Source organism: Gorilla gorilla, chromosome 2 (assembly GCF_029281585.2).
Source record: "Gorilla gorilla gorilla isolate KB3781 chromosome 2, NHGRI_mGorGor1-v2.1_pri, whole genome shotgun sequence".
NCBI lineage: Eukaryota > Metazoa > Chordata > Mammalia > Primates > Hominidae > Gorilla > Gorilla gorilla.
The window spans coordinates 143,385,009-143,410,258 of record NC_086017.1 but is presented as its reverse complement, the minus strand read 5'-3'; the positions used below and the strand labels follow the sequence as shown (position 1 = coordinate 143,410,258).

The 25,250-nt window shown below is 39.9% G+C and overlaps 1 protein-coding gene and 2 non-coding genes across 5 annotated transcripts in view; all 3 read left to right on the top strand.

The window, feature by feature from the left end:
* The window catches only part of CPNE4 (copine 4), a 747,750-nt gene that overhangs the window by 52,272 nt on the left and 670,228 nt on the right, over positions 1–25,250 (top strand). The window lies entirely within an intron of this gene.
* Positions 1,199–1,270, top strand: TRNAC-GCA (transfer RNA cysteine (anticodon GCA)). Its single transcript has one exon. It is a non-coding gene; the product is annotated as a tRNA-Cys (tRNA).
* On the top strand, positions 3,909–3,980 carry TRNAC-GCA (transfer RNA cysteine (anticodon GCA)). Its single transcript has one exon. It is a non-coding gene; the product is annotated as a tRNA-Cys (tRNA).

Genomic DNA, 25,250 nt, shown 5'->3' with positions numbered 1-25,250 from the left:
GACATGCTTGTGATTTTAAGCAAGGCTCTTTGGCTTCTCTCAACCTGTGTTTCTTAGTGTACAAAAGAAGTGGTTGAAATAATGATCTCTAAAACCCTTCCAGCACTGGAGTTCTTTGATATGAAGCACAGAGTACATCTGCTACTGTTAAAATCTCAACTCCCACTGATGGCCAGCATGAGAAAAGAACAATGAGCAAAGCATGCATTGTAATTCTTTTCTTAGCTCTCAGTTCCAGCCTGAGGTAGGGGAGCCTCTTCTATGCTCCCAACCAACCAAAACTCTGACACAAAATGATCATCCCAAATGTAGGATCCCTTGGAAATGCCTGAATAATGTATGTGGCCTAGGAAATTGGCAGAAGAGAGACTTCTCAATAGGCTCAAACATGTAAGATTTACATAAGAAGCACCTGCACAATTTATTGGGGTGAGAGGATATGTTTATGAGGTCAGGAAATATAGGTTGCTGTAACTGTGGTTGTGTTTAGAAGTTGACAATGAATCTTTGGTGGCTGGACCAGGATAAATTATTTACTTGGTTGATTAAGAGACTCTCATCTAGAGTGTTGTTTCTCTTCATCAAATAACCTTTCGAAGTTGGCAATATTCCAAATTTCAGGCAAGTTATGTTACACAAGAGTGTAACTCACTGACCATCTGTTTTTGTGTGACTAAAACCATCTTACAGTTGTGGCTTGGAAAAGCTATCTCACACAAATTGTTATTTATATATATATTTTTCCAGAGTCAATTTAATGCAACAAATATCTGGAGTGCTAGTTATGAGCTCAGTTCTGTGAAGTCATGAAGAGGAATAAGAATCTCAGTTGCTAGGAGCCTTAGCTAAGAGAAGCTCGACAGGAATCCAGTCATCCACATTATATTGATGTTGCCATTTGTGGAGAATCTGATTATTTTTACTTGGAACTGAGGTTTGCCTTCTGTGAGATATGGTGGACAGGAATAAGGCTCTGGGTACTGGCCAGTCTAAGAAGAGTTTCTTGGCTCCTGAGAACTTAGTTTTCAGGAGTCCTGTCTTTTTTCATAATAAACCTCTTCTAAAGCTTGTAATGCCCAGACTTCCTTCAGACAACATTCTAATTATAGCTCCCCTGAGTCACTGGAGGTTTTTAGAACCAGAATGTTGAGAGAGAGAGAGAGAGAGAGATAGACTATAAAAACAAGCTTACCAGTGTGGGGGTATAGCTCAGGGGTAGAGCATTTGACTGCAGATCAAGAGGTCCCTGGTTCAAATCCAGGTGCCCCCTGTGCATTTGTGTTTTTGTTTCAGAAGAACATGGATTGACTTTGACTTCTTATCTTCTATGGCTCATGGCTGATTGAATAATAACTAATGTCCCTGGCTTGCATTCTTAGTACATGCAAGTCTAGGCCCTTTACGTTGGTTCTCCTCTATTTCTGACCACAGTTTTACAAGATACATACTTGTTTGCTTGTATTTCCATTTTTCATGAGGAGGCTGAGACTTGGAGATACTTAGTAATTCACTCAAGGTCAAAAAGCTATAAAGGGCAGATTCAGGATTTGAACTCAGAGCACACACTCTCACTGACTTAAGTATACTACACATACTGCTCTCCTAATGTTAAAATCTTTGTGACAAACTCCTACTAGGCAATGTTCCCACAGTCCTGTGATTGCCTACAGAGTTTTAGAACCTGTTGGCCACAAGGAACACCAGGGACTTAGTGACTGTGCCCATACTTTGCATTGCCCTGGGGAAAGCGAAGGAATAGGGTTTTATCCACAGAACATTTTCAGGGAGGTGAACAAGAACTGGTCTGAAGTTTAAGGAACTGCATTTTTCTGCTTTAAAGCTTAAGGATTTCTATTACCTTCCATCCTCTGTCCATTTCCTACAGCCAAATACCCCCACATTGGGTAACTTCATTCAGGACCCAGGCATGGAGCCAGAAGTCAGGTGTAACTCCCACCCACAATACAGGCAATGCTCTGTTTTTAGATCACTCTCAACAACATACACTGGGCACCTACTATGTACCAGAACCATGCAAAGTGTGAGCCCAGAGGTGAATAAGACATTAGCCCCTGCCCTCATTCAGGGTGTAGGCATATAGAATAAGAAAATAGAGTGTATGAGCTGTACCTAGCTGCGATAGGTGCAGTAACACAGAAGAGGCAGCAATTACATCTGTTCAGAGGAGGGGAGGTGAAGGTAAGCGTCTGGAGGAGCTGATGGCCAATCAGGGTTTCAAAGATCAATAATATCTTACAGATGGAGGGTGGAATGGAGGTGGGGTTGTGGAGAGGGATGGTTGCAATTCCAGGCAGAGGAAACAGTGCAGCCGAAGCTGAAGCCAGGTAGGTGCAGATGGAGGCAGCTGGAGCACAAAATGTGATATGGAGAGTGCCAAAAGATAACGCTGAAGCTGAGGAGGCAGGTAAAAATCAGAGAGAAGAACTGCATGTTGTGCTAAGAGACTTGAAGTTTATTGTGATGGCGTTTAAAGGGCAGTGATCTAGATGGACTTAGTTTTCCAACAGGCTGCTCTGGAAGCAGTACAGGGTGGATGTGGGGGGAGGCCGGGAGGGTATTTAGGAGGTGGTGGCACTGACAGTGCAGAGGTGGAGATGGATTTGAGCAATGTCAAAGATAAAATCAATAGTGTCTTCTGATTCACTGGAACTGGGGAGGAGAGGGTGGGAGGAGCCTAGAGTTGCCTTAAGTGTTTTGGTCTAGATGACCGAGTACAGGATGGTGGCATCTCCAATCAAGATAGGAAGGAGACTGCTCAGCTGGTTAAGCAGGTGGGCTCTTCACACAGTCTGAGCCTACGCTGGAATCCTGGCCCTACCACCTGCTAGCTGTGTGACCTAGGGCTAGATATTCCAATCAATCTGTGACTCAGTTTCCATCCTGTATACTACTACTCATGCCTATTTTATAGGATTTTTGTAACAATTACATGAAGGTTGTTGGTAGAACTTTTAGTACCATGCCTGGCATATCGAAAATGCCCAACATATGTGAGCTATTATTATTACAACAAAGCAAAATAGATGGAGAGGCAGGTTTGGACAAGAAGATGATAAGCTTAGGTTTGGGTATACTGGATTTGAAATCTGAGGCTCCTGTTGGGCATCAGATTGGGCGGGTGCTGGGAGTGGGTGTCTGGGGCCCGCAGACGGCTTGTGAGCTGGAGCTGTGGCTGCTGCTTGTTCCCTGGCCCCATGGCAGCTGACAGACCTCATCAGGGAAAATTTGTTGCAATGACAAAAATTTCCTTGATCTTTTGCTCAATCTTGGAGATGCACGAGATTGAGTTCTTAGATTGGAACTCAAAGGAATAGGAATCAGAGGTGTTCAAAATTGAGTTTTGGGCTTTGGAACATTCAGGGTGCTTTGTTTTTCTTTTTGGTGTTTTTTTTTTTTTTTTTTTTTTTTTTTTTTTTACACTGAAGTGGAATAGTTGGTCCTGGATGAGGTCCCTGTTAAAAATCTGATAAAAATATGCACAATATACAATATGTGCAAATACATAATATTTGCCTATAATTTCAGAATTGAACATGAACATCTGAAGTCAATTTGTGGATTCCAAGTTCAGATCTCCTCCATGTCCAATACTTGTTGGTAGCCCCTAATGCTCAAAACATTCATTGATGTGCCCAGAGATCTATGGGCAGCTGGTGGTATATTTTTTTAAAGCTGGAATATTAGACTGAGGATACAGCATTGAGCTTCAGGTGCTGGGAAGAGAATGAGTATAAATGCTCTGGGAAAAACAAAAGATGGTACAGCTAGGAGGAAACTGGGGATGAGTTTAAATTCGAAAGGAATCTTAGACACCAAAGGTATTTATGAGGTGTTTTGCAGGTCATAAAAATGGAATAAATGTTTTTTTTGAAGGTTATTGGCATCAAGGGGGTGTAGCTCAGTGGTAGAGCATTTGACTGCAGATCAAGAGGTCCCTGGTTCAAATCCAGGTGCCCCCTATGACATGCTTTTGCTCCTCTTGGCAGCTTCATTAAAAATTCTGGACTAGGGTAAGGCAAGCAAGGTGCGTAAGGCTCAAAATTTAAGCAGATACTTACTCTCAGGTTCATGCAAGTGCCTTGGCTCACTAGTTCCCTTATAGCAGAGCTACCATCTCACATAAACTCACCCTGCCTCTAATATGCACACACAAACCCAGTCATAAACCATGACACATACACACACACGTGTGCTTTCTTACATGTGTCTTTATCTCTTCTTTCTTGTATATTCAATCTTATTAACCAGGCACTTTTTCTCTCCCTTTCTTCAAGTTTTTTTATTTATTTTAGATTTCATGGAAGAGTTTATAAATTCTGTAAATTTTAGATTTACAGAAGAATTGTTAAGATAGCAATAGAGAGGTTTTGTATACGCTTTACCTACCTTGTAACATGTTAACATGTTACATAATCATGGTATATTTATCAAAACTATGAAATGAAATGTTTGAGGTGATGGATATGCTAATTACCCCCAATATGATCATTATACACTGGATACATTTATCAAGATATCACACTGTATCACAATTATTATATGTCCATTAAAGGTAATAATAAAATAAAAAAGACATGCTGGTCCAACACCATTTAGTTTTATTTTTACTTTGTGTCAGTATAGACTAGATGTATATATTTATGGGTTACATGAGATATTTTGATACAGGCATGCAATGGTGCAACACTGTTAACCAAATGACAGACTATTCAGATTTCTCCAGTTTATTTTTTCTGCTATTTTTTTTCTCTGCTCCAGGATTCAATCCAGGATACCATGTTGCATTTAGTTGCTATCTTTGTAATGTCTCAGTCTTCTTCAGACTGTGACAGTTTCTCAGTCTTTTCTTGTTTTTGTCATTTTTCTTTTAACCTTGACATTTATGAAAAATCCTGGTTAAATATTTTGCAGAATGTCCTCACTTTGGATTTGTCATGATTAGACTGGGGTTGTGAATTTTTAGAAAACCTGTCACAAGGATAATGTGCCATTTTTTTCATATCACATCAGGGGTGGGAGATAAGGCTGCAACGATTTAAGGTTCTGCTACACTGGTAAAACTTTTAGGGCTGGGTGTGGTGGCTCACGCCTGTAATCCCAGCACTCTGGGAGGCCTAGGCGGGCAGATCACCTGAGGTCAGGAGTTCGAGACCAGCCTGGCCAACATGTGAAACCCCGTCTCTACCAAAAGTACAAAAATTAGCCAGGCGTGGTGGCTGGCGCCTGTAATTACAGCTACTCAGGAGGCTGAGGCAGGAGAATTGCTTGAACCAGGGAGGCGGAGGTTGCAGTGAGCTGAGATGGTGCCACTGCACTCCAGCCTGGGAGACAAGAGCAAGACTCTGTCTCAAACAAAACAAAACAAAAAACAAACAAACAGAAAAAACTTTTAGGAGTCCAGCATCTGGGGCATATCAGCATATGCCTTCTAAAGTGAAAGATGTAGCTATGCCTTACACTGCTCACCACACAGAACAAGGCCCATTGCTTGGTGGGCCACTTTGGATTTTGGTGGCAATGTATTTTGATGTGCTTCTCTGGTATATTTACCAGATAACAATAACCCGTAAGACTGTCAGGTTTTAATGGATCCCAGACCAAGAAAAGGGTCTGCAGTAAGAGTAGACTATAGTGAAATCTGGTCTTCCATTTGAGTGTTATGACTTAGTATTGAAAGTGTATGTGTTTACAGGTATGCTCGTTATAGCACTATTCATAATAGCAAAGATATGGAATCAACCCAAATGCCCATCAGTGATAGACTGGATAAAGAAAATGTGGTACATATACACCATGGAATACTATGTAGTCATAAAAAGGAATGAGATCATGTCCTTTGCAGGGAATGGAGGGAGCTGGAAGACGTTATCCTCTGTAAACTAACACAAGAACGGAAAACCAAGCACTGCATGTTCTCACTCATAAGTGGGAGCTGAACAATGAGAACACATGGTCGCAGGGAAGGAAACAACACACAATGGGGCCTGTCAGGGTGAGGGGGAGGAAGAGCATCAAGATAAATAGCTAATGCATACGGGGCTTAATACCCAGGTGATGGGTTGATAGTTGCAGCAAACAACAATTGCACACATTTACGTACGTAAGAAACCTGCATGTCCTGCATAGGTATCCTGGAACTTAAAATAAAATAAAATTAAGGGCTGGGTGCGGTGGCTCACGCCTGTAATCCCAGCACTTTGGGAGGCCAAGGCGGGCCAATCACTTGAGCTCAGGAGTTTGAGACCAGCCTGGCCAACATGGCGAGGCAGAGGTTGCAGTGAGCTGAGATCATGCCACTGCACTCCAGCCTGGGCGACAGAGTAAGATTCTGTCTCAAACAACAACAACAACAACAACAACAACAACAACAAATTAAGTTAAAAAATAAAAAAAGAAAGTGTGTGTGTCTAGAAGCTGAGAGCAGTTTGGTGGGGTAGGTTGTGGAGATGTTGGTCAAAGCATACAAAATTTCACTTAGACTGGAGGAAAAATTCAACAGGTCTATTCTACAACATCGTGGTTATAGTTAATAAAAATGTATTGTATACTTGAAAATTGCTGGGGATAGAAAATGACTGAGGTGAGTCTCAATCAATTTAGAGGTTTATTTCACCAAGGTTGAGGATGTGCCTGGGCAAAAGGAACACAAAATCACAGTAATATCTGTGATCTGTGCTGTTTTCAAAGAGGATTTAGGGACTTCAATATTTAAAGGGGAAAGAGCAGGCAGTAGGGGAAGGAGGACAGAAAAAGGGAAGGAGAGTAGGTAAGAGGCAAGTGCTTGCACTCCTCTGAGGCTTTGTGCAGGGTTCACTGAATTCACATTTTACATGTGAAAAGAGGGGGTAGAGAAATAGTTGACTATGCATTCATCTCTTGCTCCGTGAATATGAATTTTTACATAAGATGAAGTAAAGATAGAGTGGAGGAAGCAGTCAAATATGCATGTGTCTCAGGTGAGCAGAGGGATGACTTGTAGTACTATCTTTGTCCTGTACCTGTGAAAATACAGGACAACATTGATTTATATAGTCAGGGTAAAATTCCATAGAACACTGTTTTAAGGTAAAGATCTTGGGACCCACAAGGAATTTCCTTCTGAGCAAATTGTAAGGGAGGCCTCCTAGGGTGGTATGTGAACTTCTGTCTTTGGAGCTATCTATTTAGAAACAAAATGGGAGACAGTTTTGCATGACTCAGTTCCCAAGCTTAACTTTTCCCTTTGGCATAGTGAGTTTGGAGTCCCTGAGAGTTCATTTTTCTTTCACAAGATATACAGTCATGCATCACTTAACGGCAGGGCTAGGTTCTAAGAAATGTGTTGCTAGGTGACTTATTCATCGTGCAAACGTCATAGCAATGTACTTACACAAACCTACTACACACCTAGGTTCTATGGGATAGCCTATTGCTCCTAGGTTACAAGCCTGTACAGCATGTTACTGTACTGAACATTGTAGGCAATTATAACACAATGGTAAATATTCATGTATCTAAGCATACCTAAGATAGGAAAGGCACAGTAAAAATGCCATATAAAAGAGTAAAATACTACTGTTGTATAGGGCACTTACCATGAATGGAGTTTGCAGAACTGGAAGTTGTTCTGGGTAAGTCACTGAGTGAGTGGTAAGTGAATATGAAGGCCCACGCCATTACTGTACACTACTGTAGACTTTATAAACACTATATACTTAGGCTACAGTAAACTTATTTTTAACAATTTATTTTTTTAATAATAAATTAACTTTAGCTACTGTAACTTTTTTACTTTGTAAACTTTAAATTTTTTTTTTAAACTTTTTGGCTCTTGTGTAATAATACTTAGCTTAAAACACAAATACATTGTACAGATGTACAAAATATTTTCTTTCTTTATATCCTTATCCTGTAAGCTTTTAAAAATTTTTACAATTTTTAAATTTTTATTTTTTTTATTTTAAAGAAATAGAGACTGAGTCTCACTATGTTGCCCAGGCTGGTCTTGAACTGGCTCAAGGGATCCTTCTGCCTTGGCCTCACAAAGCGCTGGGATTACAGGTGTGAGCCACCGCATAGAGTCAATTTGTTTGTTTGTTTTTTAACATTTTAAACTTTTTGGTTACTAAGATACAAACATGCACATTAGCCTAGGCCTACACAGGGTCAGGATTGTCAATATCACTGTTTTCTACCTCCACATCTTGTCCCACTGGAAAGTCTTCAGGAGCAATAACATGCACGGAGCTGTCATCTCTTGTGATAACAATGCCTGCTTCTGGAATTCCTCCTGAAGGACCTGCCTGAGGCTATTTTACAGTAAACTTTTTTTTCTTTTAATATAACTGGGAGTACACTCTAAAATAACAATAAAAAGGCCGGGTGCGGTGGCTCACACCTGTAATCCCAGCACTTTGGGAGGCCGAAGCGAGCGGATCACGAGGTCAGGGGATCAAGACCATCCTGGCTAACACGGTGAAACCCCGTCTCTACTAAAAATACAAAAAAATAGCCGGGCGTGGTGGCGGGCGCCTGTGGTCCCAGCTACTCCGGAGGCTGAGGCAGGAGAATGGCGTGAACCCGGGAGGCGGAGCTTGCAGTGAGCCAAGATCACGCCACTGCACTCCAGCCTGGGCGACAGAGCGAGACTCCGTCTCAAAATAAATAAATAAATAAAATAACAATAAAAAGTATAATATAGTTAATACATACACCAGTAACATAGCGCTTTGTCATTATCAAGTATTATGGACAGTACATAATTGTATGTGCTGTGCTTTTATATAACTGGCAGTAAAGTAGGTTTGTTTATCCCAGTATCCCCACACACGTGTAAGTAATACATTGCCCTACAATGGTATGACGGCTATGCCTTCACTAGGCAATAGGAATTTTTCATTCCATTATAATCGTATGGGACCACTGACATACATGCAATCTGTTGTTGATGGAAACTTTGTTATGTGGCATGTGACTGTATAAACAAATATATTTCAAATTATTTAGAAACTATGGTAATTTATTATGAGACAAGAATTGGGCATCTCATATTTAAAAAGCAACTTATTTTTGTTTTTCTAAACAATTTTTTGAAAGATTCAACCTTGAAATGAAGACCACCTTGTCTATGCCTATGAAGTAAAACACAGAATCATTTTTTAACCATTTTTTTTACTTTGAAAAAAAGTGTTTACTGCTCTGCCTTCCTTTCTAAACCTGTCCATGTGATTTTGTGATCTTTTCCCACTATAAAATCAAAATACCTTTATTGTATAAAACTTTAAACATACATCAAAGAATATAGGTAGAAAAAATACAATTTGACTGGATCTAAATCACTGTTTTTATTTTAACTGTTGTCTTTTTTATTTGTAGTTGTGTTCAGGCATGTGAATGTGAGTGGGTTGTTTTTGTGTGTAAATATTTAACAAAAATTGGAATACATATGTATCAGGCTTATCTTAAGCAGCATGTCAAATCTCTTTGGCCTTGACTATTTCTAAGGCCTTTGGCCACCAATTCTTCCCTGGCTGTCAGTGAGTAACCAGATGTGTGGGCTCTACAAACTGCACACAGACAAAAATCCCTACTGTCCTTTACCTCCTGCCCACACTGGATGCCACTCACCTCCCACTCTTGGCTTCCCTCTTGCATTTGAGGTGTGTGAATCCATGAGACGCACTTGGTGTCCCACATGCAGAATCTGGAAAGGTTGAGGAGTTAATGCACCATGGGGAAAACCTTTCACCAATGAGATACAAACATTGAGGGGTAAATTATTCTCCTTGGGACAGATTGTCCAGGGATGCAGTACATCATACACTCTCTTGAGAGGGAGCTTTATGAGATTAAGCAATCAGTTGCGCTTGTTATCACGTGATGGCCAGCTTGGAAATACAACCTTGAGCTAACTTAACCCTGTTTTTCGGCTGCACCTTCTTTTACCTAACTCCTGCTCCCAGTGATTGCACTCTCTGAAAAAATATATCACATAAGCTTCAGCTTCAAGCTCTAGGTTCTGGGGGTACTCAGGTGTAGCAGACACTGTGGATGCTCTGCCAATTTTCCTCTTAGCATTTACCACAATAGTTCACGCTGGCGGGATTCCAACTGCCAGTTTCTGCATCTCTTTTCCCAAGGGTTTTTCTGGCAGCCAGAGCCTATTCTGCACCCATTCATGGCAAGCTGAATGTGCCAGAGAATTAATGGCCTGTGGGAGCATACCTCCAACAATGACTGACAGAAATTGTTGTTTAAATACCCAGATTCCTTACACCCTTTGTGGGATAACTCTGAGCTGCGATACCTTCTAGATGGGTCCTGGAGTTCCTCAGTGGAATTAAGTCTGGTTTCCCACAGTATAATTTGCATAGTAATGCAAGCTTGATGGGTTGCTTTCCATTTTACTTTCTCTACCAGTATATTCTGGGGTCACCTCCCAAATAAAGTTGCACTTGAATTATTGACTTGGGGTTTGGATCTATGGGAACCCAAACCAAGACATCAGCCTAAGATCTAAGATAAAATTTTTCTTCTCCTTCTCCTTCTTTTTTTTTTTTTTTTTGAGACAGAGTCTCACTCTGTCACCCAGGCTGGAGTGCAGTGGCATGATCATGGCTTAGTGCAGCCTTGACCTCCCCAGGCTCAAGTGATCCACCCGTCTCAGCCTCTGAGTAGCTGGGACCACAGGTGTGTGCCACCACACCCAGCTAATTTTTGTATGTTTTGTAGAGACGAGGTTTTGCCATGTTGCCTAGGTTGGTCTTGAACTCCTGGGCTCAAGTGATCTTCCTGCCTTGGCCTCCCAAAGTGCTGAGATTACAAGTGTGAGCTACCATGCTGGGCCAAAAGACATAATTTTTAAAAGAGTTATAAACTGACTTTTAAAATGTAATAGTATATCCTATTCATGACATTAGATATTCTGAAAAATTTCTAAACTATATGGTTTAAATGCTACATGATATTTATCATGAATTAACAAAATTTATGAAAATAACATATTGGATATTTCCACTGTTTCCAACTTTTTTATCCAACTGTAATTGATCCAGCACTAAACACAGCTAGGTGAGCTTTGTCCCATGGGTCAGAATTACAAATTAATAAGCCACAGATGGATCATTTGTACACATGATGGAAAAGAAATACTCCATATGGAAATTTCCCCTGACTTCTATTTAATGTTTTTTGAAGATTGCGGTGTAGAATGGGTCCTTAGAGAAAAATCAAAGGATTCTCGATAATATTCTACTTTAAAAGAAAATGAATTGCATCCAAGCTTTCATTAAACAAGTTACTATCTCTGTCTCATCTCTCTTTGAAAATAAATGACTACTAAAGATCAGTATGTGGTACTTTGCTACCTTATGGATTGTTTTATTCTGGGGCAAATTGGACTTTTGCTTACAAAGGACTGTACTTCTTTCACTGTAACACAATTAGGAAGTCTTTACAGTTTTATTCCAGCTCCCTGAAATGATCTGAGGTCAGCTAAGTAACTTTACTGAGCTTTGCATTCTTCTTATTTGTACATTGGGGATAATAATATTCCCTTTACTAAATAACATGTCAATAGAGTACATGGCACATAGTAATTGCCCTGTAAGTGATAACAATTCTTATTTTACAGTGACGTCTTTTTCAATGGTGAAAGGAGTAGCAGAGAGTGGGGCCTAAGAAATATTAAGGGCGGTGTAGGGACAAGACACACAGATGTCTAGTTAGATTCAGGGGACATGAATGGTTCTCTGCTCAAAGATACCTCCTTTACACATTCTTCCTGTTGTGACAAACTTGGTCCCATACCCCTGAATGATCCCAGCCTTTCTACCCAAATCCTACTATAATCTAGCTCAGTACTTCTCAAAGTGGATTAGCAGAATCAGCATCACCTTGGAACCGGTTAGAAATACTAATGATCAGTTTCTGCTCAAGAGCTGCTGAATAGAAACTCTGGGCGTGGTGCCCAGTAAGATGTGTTTTTAAAAGCCCTCCAGGTGATACTGGATGCACATTAAAGTTTGAGAAACGCTGATCTATCTTGAAATTTTAACCAGACCTACCCAGTCACTCCTCGCATAGCCAGCTCCTGGAGTCCTGCCTAATTCAGATTCCCCCCTCTTCTAGCTTTCATTCTGAGCTCTTACTATTTGTTTTGTCTCAACTATGCATTGCTCTCCAGCTCTGATTTTGATAGCTCATCTTTAGCCTCATTCTAAGCCTCATTCTGACATATAATGTGATTTTGGCTTGCTCCTTGGTATCTGCGTGCTTGCTCCAATTTATTTTGGTGCAGTTTATCTCCTGGGACTTCAGTCTCTCTGGAGCTGGACCAGGAGGCCAATATTTCTACTGGGTTCCAACTCCTGCAGCAGGATTTGCCCATTACCAGCCCATCTTCCACGCTCAGTACTGCCCTGGGCTCTACAGCATGGGAGAAATAGAAGAACCTCTGCTTCTAGGACTCAGTCAAATGTGTAGTTCTTGCTTTGACTTTACCCCAATTTCTATCTGGAGTTCCTGCCTTCGTTCCTAGCTCAGTGCCCCATTTCTTCTGGAGCTGGAGTTCTGCCTGGCTCTTTCATTACTCTTAGTAGCTGGACTCTTGCTCTTTAGTCAGTATATTAATAATGTATTTCTGCATTAAAATTACTCCCCAAACTTACTGGCTTAAAGCAGCAATAAACACTTATTATCTCACAGTTTCAGAGAATCTGACATTCAGGAACAGCTTTGCTAGGTGATTGTGGCTTGAGGTCTCTCATGAGGTTGCAGTCAAGCTATCGAAGGGATGAAGACATGGCTGGGGATGGATGTACTGCCTCCAGGGTGGCTCACTCATGTGGTTGAAAAGCTAATGCTGGCTATTGGCAATAAGACCCAGCTCTTTGCCATCTATATGTCCCCATAGGACTGCTTGAGTGTCCTCATGACATGGCATCTAGCTTCCCCTACAGTGAGTGATTGAAGAGAGAGTAAGACATGCTTTTTAGGATGTAGTCCCTGAAATCATAAACCATGATTTCTGTCACAATTTATTTGTTAGAATCAAGTCATTAAGGGTAGTCTACACTCAAAGGGACAGAAATTAGTCCCCACCTTTTGAAGGGATGAGTGTCAAATAATTTACAGGCGTATTTTCAAAACACCATAGTTAGTCTTTGGAGAAATCTTCCTGCCAGTTATCACTCAGTTATTAAGATGCTGCACTTTGCTGGCCCATTTCTGGCAAATTCTAGAGGCTGACCTTTGTCTTTGTCCAGGTATTCTGTACTCTACACCAGACAAATAGCCCTTTTAATCTTTTTCAGTACTTAATCTAGGTTGAATTGATATTGAAAGGAACTTATATTAATTATAAAATTCAGCCATTTATTGAGTACTTACTGTAGGGATTGACAACAGGTCCATTTGTTCATTCCCTTATTGCCTGTTTTTAACTTGGTGAATGTGACATGTCCTAACAACAAATGCCTTTGTCAATAAGATAATAATTTGAGTTAATAAGTTTGAGTTTTTTGTATGCTAACAAGGCTCCAGCTGCCACATAAATGTATCCAGTTAGAGCATTACACAAAGCTGTCCAGCTGAGGGTCAGTAGTGGCTAAAATCCAGCTCCCACTCTGTAAGCCACAGAACTACCTGGTTGGGGTTGCATGTGCCTGGAGGAAAGGGAAGTTTTTCTAATGAGAACTGTGAAAATAAATAAAAATCTAAACTGTTGGAACTTTAAATTATTTTGAGTCTTAGAGAAATGTGATTATGGGGCCTGAGTCACATGATAGGCAGCTGTAACCCAGGCAGCTTTAACCTTTGTTTCTCCGATTATAGATTAGCCTTCTTCCTTAACTATCTTGTTTTGTAAAATGTTGTGACTAGCTACAGGGCACCAGGGCAGACCCCTTCCCTCTAACTGTTGATCTTCATTACAGATTAGCTTTCCTCTTACCTCTCATACAAATACTTCATGGTTATCACATTGTCTAAGACAAAATGTTAAGTATACTTTTTTATTTTATTGAAAAGGAAATACAAACAAGCTGTATGGAAAAGAAAACAAACTGTCACTAATTCAATGGTTGCAACTCATAAACCAGCCTCATATAAGAAACGCAACCCTGTTAAATTTCTTTGTTTTGTTCCTATGTAAGCAAAACCCTAACTTTTAACTGCAGAGCACTGACCTCATTTCTCCAGAGTCTGTGTTTACCAGATGACCATTACCAGATTTTCACTCGAATAAACTCTTTAAAAATGGATTCTGATCCTTTTGATTATTTCAGGTTGATAGCACAAATGTTCCATCAATTTGCTGAGCCTTAAACCCACAGGGCTGTACCTGACTAGGACTTTTTTTTTCTTCTTCTAATTCTTTTGTAGGTGTGAATAGGCTAACTGTGGCCCTGGTTGTGTCTTTTTCCGTCGCACATGAGAGAAACCCAACTCAAACTGGTTTTAGAAAAAAAGTAACTTAACTGACAAACCTAGGCTTTGTATTGGCTTTAAACATGGCTGGATCCATCTATCCAAGTCATGTTATCAGGAATCTGTTTCTCTCCTCTTGGATCTGTTTTCTCTATGTTAAGATTGTTTTCAGGAAGATTCCCTACATGTGGTGGCAAGTTGGTCAAGTTTACTCACTGTCCTCTTGGCAATCCTAGGACAAAAGGAAGTTTTTCTTCTGGATAGTTCCAGCAAAAGTCCTGTGATGAAGTCTCACTGGCCTATTTCTGAACCAGTCATTGTAGCATTGACCATGAAATTCTCTATTTAGCGGGACCTTCAGTCTTTGCATATTTCTGGACTAGGAGAGTTGGTCCTACCTCATTCAAACCACTAAGATTGGGAGTTGGTAGTTATCTAAGGAAAGGTTGGATTTTTTTTTTAATCAGAAGAAGAGGGACACAGATCATGGATGGATTAAAAAAATTGTATTTTCTATACAATCATTGGATTCACACATTGGTGTAGCTAGTCATTATAGAGCAGAATTGCAGAGAGGAAACTGAGTCCTCAGTCAGGGCTCCCAGCAGTACATCGCAGCCTGGGTTTGAAGAATGCTCATGGTATACTTTGGATGTGTTGTTTCTTGATATCACCAGTCTTTCCTTTAGCCTTCTTACGCTGGCTCATTTCTGAGTATTTTTCTGAGGACTGGGAACTGATATCACAGGTACTTACTCTTCTGAAGGGAGTTCAAAGAGTATTTTTCTCCTCATATATAGGAGGTAGGTTGACCTACCTGAGAAAAGCTAGAAGGAAGCTTAGAACTCTGGTGCTCTAAGAAATTCCAGTTGGTTGTGCCACTTCTCAAAACCCAAAAGTCTGATTACAAAGCAAGTGCACTACAGCAGTTTGAGGAGTCACTTGAGTTTACCCTGTTTCAGGCCATATGCTTCGGGATGGTTCATACTTGGATCAGGGCGCTAAGCCAATCAGACAACTGCATTTCTCTTTCTTCAGTAATTGATTAGGAAACAGAGTGACAATTCAAGTGCAGCCAATGCTTCTCAAAGAGGCTTTACCTGATTTTTTTGGGAAAGGGATCTTTTCTTTTGTCTGTTTACTTCCTGCAGGCCTTGAACTTGAAAGCATGCAAAGCTGGAGCTTTTGTAATCAACTGAAAACCATAAAGGCAGTCTGTTCTGTAGGTAGAGCTGCCAGTGCAGAGGATGTTACAGATGAGAGACAGAGAGAAAAATACCCAAGACCTGGTGACATGGTTTCAGCCCCTAGAGCAAGCCACTCCTGGACTTTTCAATTGTGAGACCCAGTAAATTCCTTGTTTTTCATGTTTTCTGTGACTTGCAAACAAAAGATCCCCAGCTGATGCATCCTGACACCAAGCTGCTCCAGTAATTACAGAGGTCCAATAAGGCCCGAGTCCTATGCTTAACACCAAAGCTCAGTTTTCCTACACTCTAAACCTTAATATCAGAATTCCATTTAGTCCCTTCACCCTGCTGAGCATGTTCCTCTCTTTGTAAATCTCTGATAATAAGTTATGCCACTCACTACCTACAGAGGTTGAGGACTAATTAAGAACACTTGTGAAATCTTTTGTTTTCATAAAATGTTAGCAAAAGGGCTCTGTACATTAATATCTCTTACTCTTGATTCTCCTGACTTCTTTTTAATGTCCCTTTTACAAAATAAAAATTGTTTTTTTAAAAATGACTATCTAGATTCCCTTCTCAAGGTGTAAACAGCTAAACTAAAAATATTTCTCTCTCTGACAAGAGGTGAGAAGATTTAGGGCTGGACTGGGTTTCTCTTTTCTGTTCATTTACTTTTCTTCCTCAATCTTTCTAAATTCTTGATTTTGGGTTTCTGGTACTGGAAAGATATGCAGTTATTCAGAAAATGCCAACACCAGTGAGCTGTCAACTTTACTTATTTGTTTTGAATCTAGGTTTGTTACCAACTGGTATCATTTTGAGAAAATATTCCATTGATTTGTGTGAGTTAAGTAGATTTAGTATGGAGGAAATTAACAAGATACAGACACCAGGAAAGAAAAGGAAAGTGAAAATATATTGGGAAGGAAGAGGAGAGAGAGAGAGAAGCTAGGAAGCAACATGAATTGAGTCAGAAAATATACTTGGATTAACCTGTGACCATGATGTCAAATTTTGGTTGGATAATAGAATATAGGTAGGGGTGCCAGATTTAGCAAACAAAAATACAGAACACCCAATTAAATTTAAATTTTAGAAAATGAATACTTTAAAAATATAAGTATACCCCACTTAAATATTACATGGCAATGCTAAATGTGAGATTATGGGGATTTTTCTTTTCTAGAGACAATGGGTTATCTTGTTAGCATCCTGGAACCTACAGGTGATACAAACTGCAGTTATTAATAATATGGTAAGACCATAGGATAGTTGCATTATAAGTTCTTGGAACATATAGCCTCTTCCTTGTTTCAACAAATGCCCTTAGCAGGACGAAGTATTCATATGTTCTTTCTTACCTCTCATTTAAGCACTATGACTATACTGTATGTAGTCATTTTATATATGTATATATTTTATATATGTATATGTATTTCATATATACATTTTATATATTGTACAGAAAATGTATATATAATACATATATAATATATACATAATATATAATATATATAATGTGTATATTATACATATACATAATATATATAATGTATATATTATACATATATGTAATACATACATAATATATAATATATACAAAGTGTATATTATATATGTATTGTATATACATTTTCTGTACAATATATAAAATGTATATATGTATTATGTATTATAATATATGTATTATATATTATACATAATATATACTATATATAATATATACAATGCATATATTATATCTGTATTATATAATATATACAATGCATATATTATATCTGTATTATATAATATATACAATGCATATATTATATCTGTATTATATAATATATACAATGCATATATTATATCTGTATTATATAATATATACAATGTATATATTATATCTGTATTATATATACGTTTTCTGTACAATAGATATTATGTAAATATGCCTGAGGAGGTCACTTTTCCTTCGTGTTGTTTTATTAGTGGCAAATATGTTATATATAAAATAATCATATATAATTAGTTAAAATATGTAAAGATATGACGTATTTTAATAAATTTTATGTGTATATATATATATTATAGAAAGTGAGACAGGGTCTCACTTTATTGCCAAGGCTGGAGTTCAGTGGTGTGATCTTGGCTCACTGAAGCCTCCACCTCCCTGGTTCAAGTGATTCTTCTGCCTCAGCCTCCAGAGTAGCTGGGACTACAGGTGCACACCACCATGCCCAGCTGATTTTTGTATTTATAGTAGAGATGGGGTTTCACCATGTTGGCCAGGGTGTTCTCAAACTCCTGACCTCAAGTGATCTGCCCACCTTGGCCTCCCAAAGTGCTGGAATTATAGGTGTGAGCCACTACGCCTGGCCACAAAACTTTTTATTATGAAAAAATTTCAAATGCACACAAATGTGGAAAGAATTGTAATAAATGTTTATTACCCTGCTTGAACATTTGCCAACATTTTGTTTGTCTTATTTGATATATTCTCTCTACTACCTTTATTTTGCAGGAGTATTTTAATGAAAATCCCAAATTTTGTGTCACTCTTAGATACTATGTTTCCTTAAATTTTATATTTCCTTTTCTGTTCTAAAGTATATTGTCTTAGTCTCTTTGGGATGTTATAATAAAATACCTTACAAACTTATAAACAATGGAAAGTTATTGCTCAGAGTTCTGAAGCCTGGGAAGTTTAAGATCAAGGTGCCAGCAGATTTGGTGATGGCCCTTTCTTCTAGATGGTGTCTTCTATCTGAGTCCTCACAGGTGGAAGGGGCAAACGAGTTCCCCCACGCCTCTTTCATAATGGCATTAATCCTATTGATTAGGGCTCTACCCTAAAGACCCAGTCACCTCCCAAAGGCCCTACCTCTTAATACCACCACTCAGGGGATTAGATTTTAATATATGAAATTGGGGGAACACAAACATTCAACCATAACATCTATCTCTTCTGTTGCCAAGCTTTCACTTTTCACCTCTATTTCCCTTCGTAAACTAATAAATATAAAAGTATTCTCTCCCCTCACAAGATAATATCCCTTGCCTTTTTCCTCTTGGAGTGTTCCTGCGGTTTGTGATCTCTCTTAGCTCTGGTAGCCTGTTCAGGCCTTAAGGTATCTGTTCGGTATTATGTGGTCAAGTAGCTGGGACCACAGGATCACAACACCACGTCTGGCTAATTTTTTTTTTTTTTTTTTTTTTTTTTTTTGTAGAGATGGGGTTTCGCTATGTTGGCCAGGCTGGTCTCAAACTCCTGGCCTCAAGCAATCTTCCAGCCTTGGCCTCCCAAAGTGCTGGGATTACAGGTGTGAGCCACCACGTCTGGCTTGGAGGGCTTATTAAAACACAGATTCTTAGCCTCACCCCCAGAGTTTCTGGTTAGTAGGTCTTGGCAGGGCTGGAGAATTTGTATTTCCACACCTTTCTTGGTGATGTGTTGTTGGTAGTTCAGGGAGTACATGTGAGAGGAACCGTTTAGATAGTAAAAACTGCAAACCTGAAGAAGAATAGAAGAATCCTTATTCTGTGCTCTCTTAGATTTAGTTTCCTCATCTATGATCAATAACTATTCATTTCTTCCTCATTTCCAATAACGATTTGCTGCTTTTAAGAGCAAGAGATCACTTTTCCTTCATGTTGTTTTGCTAGTGGCAAATCAGAAATGGTTTTGCCAGTATTCACTGATCTTGTAATCACTCTTGGAATCCAGCTGCATCTCTAGTGTAGAGTTTTGGGTCAACAAGAATAATGCTGAGCTTAAAGAATTGGACTCAGACTCTTGAAGTCAGGGGTTGATGAGAAGGTGGCTATAATCTATTCATTCAACAACTTCCTATTGAGCACCTGCTATGTGCCAGGTGCTGTTCTAGCCACTAAGATAGAGCAGGTAATAACATAGGGCCGTTGTCCTTATGGAATTTGTATTTTAGTGGGGTGAATAAAAAAGGGCAGTCTAGGTGGGGCCCAGAAATAGAAAAATAGAAAAAATATAGTGACGAGTCAAAGTTAAATAATAACCTGTATTTTTCTCTCATAATTCTGGAGTCCAAAAACCCCATGTCATTTCCACTAGGCTAAAGGCAAGGTGTTGGCAAGACCACACTCTCTCTGGAGACTCTGGGGGAGAATTCTTTTTGTCTTTTCCAGCTTCTAGAGCTTAATTTCTTAGCTCGTGGCCCCTTCCTCCATCTTTAAAGCCCACAGCATAGTATTTTCAAATCTCTCTTTCTGCTTTCATCACATTGCCTTCTCTTTCTCCTATTGTGCCAATAAGAGAAGATAGTTCGGGGCTGTGAAGACTGTAGACACAAGGTGGAAGATGATCCAGGAAGGAGGATGGGAATAATATTGGAAAACAGTGATCATAATCTGCTACTGGTGTCACATGAAGTTGTGTGGTCATATAGCAAAAAGGATAAACATTTATGAGAAGTTTTTCACTTGCTAGGAGTTTTACAGCCATTCCTTCTTTAAATTTCACGATAACCCTTTGAAGGATATACTGTTTTACACATTAAAAAAACCTAAGGCTCAAAGTACAACTTGCCCCAAATTGGATGCTTAATAAGTGGTAACATCAGGATTACAAGGTAAGCAGCCTGCCTTTACAGCAGAAACCTAAAGAAAGCTTTGCTACTCTAAATATGTTCTGTGGACTAGCAGCCCTAGGGTCACCCAGGAACTTGCTGAAATTGCAGTCTCAACCTCCACCCTAGACCTGCCAAATCAGAATTTGTATTTTAACAAGAGCCCTATTGATCCAAATACACCTTAAAGTTTGAGAAACATTGCTAACCAAGCACTACATTTGAAATGCAGTGAAACTACATTTTCAGCTGCTGTGAAGCTGGCTGAAATATCTTCTTTTTTGGTCTTTACTCCAACAATATTAGGAGGCCTAGTCTGATAAGTCATTTGGCTAAGCAAATAACAATTAGGAAAACCACGAACCTCCCCAGTTTCATGTCTCTGGGTCTAACAAAGGACACCACAGTGTATTCTAAACAGCAGTTACTTGTCTGCTGAGAGCTAAAATATTTGCTGACTCAGTTATTTCTCATCTTTGTGTGTGGCAAGTTCCAGTGTGTTAAACTATGGAGGAGAGAGTTATTACAACACTCTCTCTTACATCAGATGATAGTGTTAGCCATATTTTGGGCACTGCAATCATTGCACAGCAAGTAGAGAATCTTTCATAATTATTGTGCTTATGAAAGATGCTTATTTACAGAAGCTTGTTTTTACCCCAGGTCCTTGTTAGGCTGTTACTCCATTGCTAAACCTCAGAGTGTTAGTTTTGGCTGAATCAAGAAATAGAATAATAAAACAGAAGATGGCTAGTAGACTAATGTTTATTATGGACCACTTGCATTAGAATTACCTGGTGCTGGTTAAAAATGTAGATCTTGGTCGGGCACGGTGGCTCACGCCTGTAATCCCAGAACTTTGGGAGGCCGAGGTGGGTGGATCACGAGGTCAGGAGTTCAAGACCAGCCTGGCCAACATGGTGAACCCTCATCTCTAATAAAAATGCAAAAGTTAGCCAAGCCTGATGATGCGTTTCTGGAATCCCAGCTACTCAATGAGGCTGAGGCAGGAGAATCGCTTGAACCTGGGAAACAGAGGTTGCAGTCCACTCAGATTGTGTCATTGCACTCCAGCCTGGGCCACATAGTGTGACTCTTTCCCCCATCCCCACGTAAAAAAACATGTAGAACTCTGGGTCCCACCTGGAAAATTAGTTTCTAGGGGTAACACCTAGGAATTTTAACTTATAACATGCTTATCAGACAATTCTCATATAAACGAATCTTTGAGAATTATCATTGTATACCATCGGACCTAACCTTTGTTATTATATGAATTAGGAATCAGAAAAAGAGAGTAGTATAATGACTTTCAGTGCCTCACATAGAGTTACATTTCCCATTTCCTTTTATTATATACATGGATATGTATATATCAGTCTGGTATAGATAGCTGGCTTTTTAGGAGAAACTTTTAGATCTACTAGTATCTAATAAAGGCAGGGCTAGCTGCTTGTGAGTCGCTGAATGTGGGATAGGCAATTGGGTGCTAAAGAAACAGTAGTTAAACTTAAAACATCTCCTCTCACGTGATATTAAGCAACCATTTGTCACCTGAAATAACAAATCCACAGGATTTAACTAGAGTTAAGATAGCTGGCTGAGTTCCTTGAGTGATATGACATCATGCCACAAATTGCCAGGAGGGGACAGCAGAGAGCTGCCAAATGGCCGTAGATGCCAGGTGAACCAAGGTTATCAGTAAGGAGGACGTTAGAGTAGCAGCCAGGTGAACCAAGGTTATCAATAAGGAGGAGGTTAGAACAGCAGCCAAGAGCTGGCTACCCTAGGAGTGTCTGCTGGGGACACACCTAATTTGGGCAGGCTGAAACTTAGCCTTAAATGAGGAGAGCTGAGCCTGAAGCAGAGGCAGTTACCTACCCCCATGAGAAAAGGCAATGTCTGGGCCAGTGAGTGGAAGAGAGAAGCTGAAGTCAGGAATGCAAGCTGGCAAGTTAGGAGCGGGGGTAAGTGGTGAGTGTGTCGGAATGGGTTAGCTAATGGGCTGCCAGGGAGTACCAGCTTCTTCAGAGGTAGTTATCCTGATTCGCAGTATTCTGAGGGGTAATTGTCCTGGTAAGATCAGGAAACAGTTGGGTTTCTGACAAAGAACCATAAATTAAAACCATAACCATATTATTTAAAAACCTGGAACCCAATCCCTTATTTGAAAAACCCTTTGGTAGTGAGATTTTCAAATTATTTTTAGAAAATGCCTTAGTATTAGAAACAAACAAGACAGTATACGATTAAATACTGCAATAATAGTGTAATCAATACTTGCCCAATAAGTTTCAGTGAAAGGGGAGACCAATGAAGCTTTGAGTGGCCAAGGAGGACTTCTTTAAGGAAGTGGATGATCCTTAATGGATGAGTATGACTTAGGCGTGGAGGATACTCAGTGAGGCAAGGGAGAAAAGCTCAGTCCATTTGCAGGCTTGTGAGGAGGTCACTCATCTGTTTCCAGAGTGCCCTGAGTATGCTATGGGCTGGGGCATAAAGACATTAGTTTGACCTTTGATAAACTTGGTTTTGTTTGGATGGTTTCCAACAAGTTCTGAAGCAACAGAGTCCAGCTTCTTTAAACAACAGCAGTGTATCATTTACTTGAGGAAGTAAGTATTGATGCCACTGGCGTCTGACATAGGTAGCTTCCAATTAGATAGTTTGCTAGGGAAGATATGGTGCCTGATTCCTTCCAGCTGGGGCACCATAATCTTGACTCTGAATAGATAGAATGTAGTCAGTTCCTGTCTGGATATATAAAAGATGATAAAAGGTTTTTCTGAGAATGCTGTAATGAGAACCAGGTACAGTTAACTATGCAGTTATGCAATGAAGGACACAAGTGATACATCTTCTACCCACTAATGGGCTGGTGATTATCACTGTAATTGTGGTCTAGAAATTAGTTTATGACTCAGTGGGTAGACTTTCTTTGTATATCCCATCTCTCTAAATAATAGATCATGTTTGGCCTTTGTTTATGCATTTGTCTAGAATATGTCCTTTTCAATTTTTTTAAATTAAGAAATTTATTTTATTTTTATTATACTTTAAGTTCTGGGGTACATGTGCAGAACATGCAGGTTTGTTACATAGGTATACATGTGCCCTGGTGGTTTGCTGCATCCATCAACCCGTCATCTACATCAGGTATTTCTCCTAGTGCTATCCCTTCCCTACCCCACAACCCCATGACAGGCCCTGGTGTGTGATGTTCCCCTCCCTGTATCCATGTGTTCTCATTGTTCAACTCCCACTTTTCAATTTTTTATAAAAGTTGTCATGCCCTTCCAATATAACTCTTTAAAGCAGCAGTCCCCAACCTTTAAGGCACCAGGGACCAGTTTCATAGAATACAGTTTTTCCACGGAAGGTAGGGGTGGGGATGGTTTCGGAGGCAGTAGATTCTCATAAGGAGTGTACAACCTAGATCCCTCGCATGTGCGGTTCAAAACAGGGTTTGTGCTCCTGTCAGAATCTAGGGCTGCTGCTGATCTGACAGGAGCTCAGGCATTGATGCTCCCTCACTCACCACTCACCTCCTGCTGTGCTGCCTGGCTCCTAACAGGCCATGAAATGTTACTGTACCTTTAAAACAGGGGGCCCCTGTTTTAAAGCACTACCTTGTATTCAGGTTGGTGACACAAGCAGCTCTTGTTTCTCCAGTGTAGAATGTTTCTCAACGTTATTATTATTACTGTTATTTTTGGTCTGAGCAATTTGAAAGACTAACCTCTTTTCCATTTGTAGCAGTGGTTCTCTGTGGTAGTGATTCTTACAGAAATGGAGATAGGGTTGGGGTGAAGTAGGAAAGGACATATTAGCCATCCCCAAGGGGCACATCACAGAGATTCTGAAAAATCCTCTTCTCCTCTTCTTGAGGTGCTTTTAGCTAAGGAGCATTGCTATAACTTCAGGATTCAGGATACTGTGTTGTATGTATGTATATAGTCATAGATGTCTTGCAGTAATTTGTGTGTCTCTTTCTGCTGTTGGTTTGGGAAGGATGTTTTAAAGGCTTTTGGTGAATCCCTTTGGTGGGTTCAATCACTTCCCATTTGAGATCTAACATGAAGGCACATTCCTCATTGGGCAGTAACAAGGATGCCAGGATGGTTCTTGGACAACACCTCTATATTTCTTCCTGACAACTTGTTTAGAGGAAGCTCAGAGATGGTTATTTAATCATTTAACGCCCAATATTGGGATATGCATTCTTTCAAGAAGGTATTTCCTTCTGAGACATTCCTCAATGTCTCAGGACATCCATAGAAAATTATTTGAAGAAGATTAAAAAAAAAAGGTTAAGGTCAGTTTTTTGAAGCTACATGAAACAAGAAGGATAACTTAGATGAAAAGAAATGAACCACTTGATGGCCTCCAAACGGCAGAGCGTTATTAAAAGTAATTAACAAATCAAATCACAGGTGAACACAGCTTTAGTGAGTCCCGGCCAATAGTTTAAACAGTCCTTATAGGTTTATGCTTATTTTCTTTTGAATAGATTATCCACTCTCTTCTTGTCCTCACCCATTGTGCCTCTTCAAAGTGGTGGTGGGTGCATTAGAGGGTGTGGCTTATGTGACCTTGGCTGGTTGTTGGTGGTGGTGGGGTGACATTCTTGAACTGTGGATTGTTTTCTGGAATCACTGTGATCTCTGTGGCAGAAGGGCTGAGCTGGGTTGCTCCCCGGCTTGTAGAACTCCAGGGACAACTAGTTCTATCAGAGGGGTGTTCCACTGATGTCCGCCGTTGATGTTTTCTGCTTCTGTACTCCCATGATCTGGCCGCTCTTATTGCACCAGGTTTCCCTGTTAACTTAGCCCCCACCTTGGTTATTGCTATGCCATGGGTAACCATGAAGTCTGGCTGGGACTCCTCCATTGTGATCACTTCTGCGAAACTTTCCAGACTGATTTTCAAGAGCTTTGGGAAGCTTCTGGTCCCACTCATGGGACCAGAAGGCAGCTTTGGAGAGTTAACTGAGGCCTTTTCTCTGCCTACTTGTTTCTCATCAAATTTGATTTGAGGCCAAGTGCTC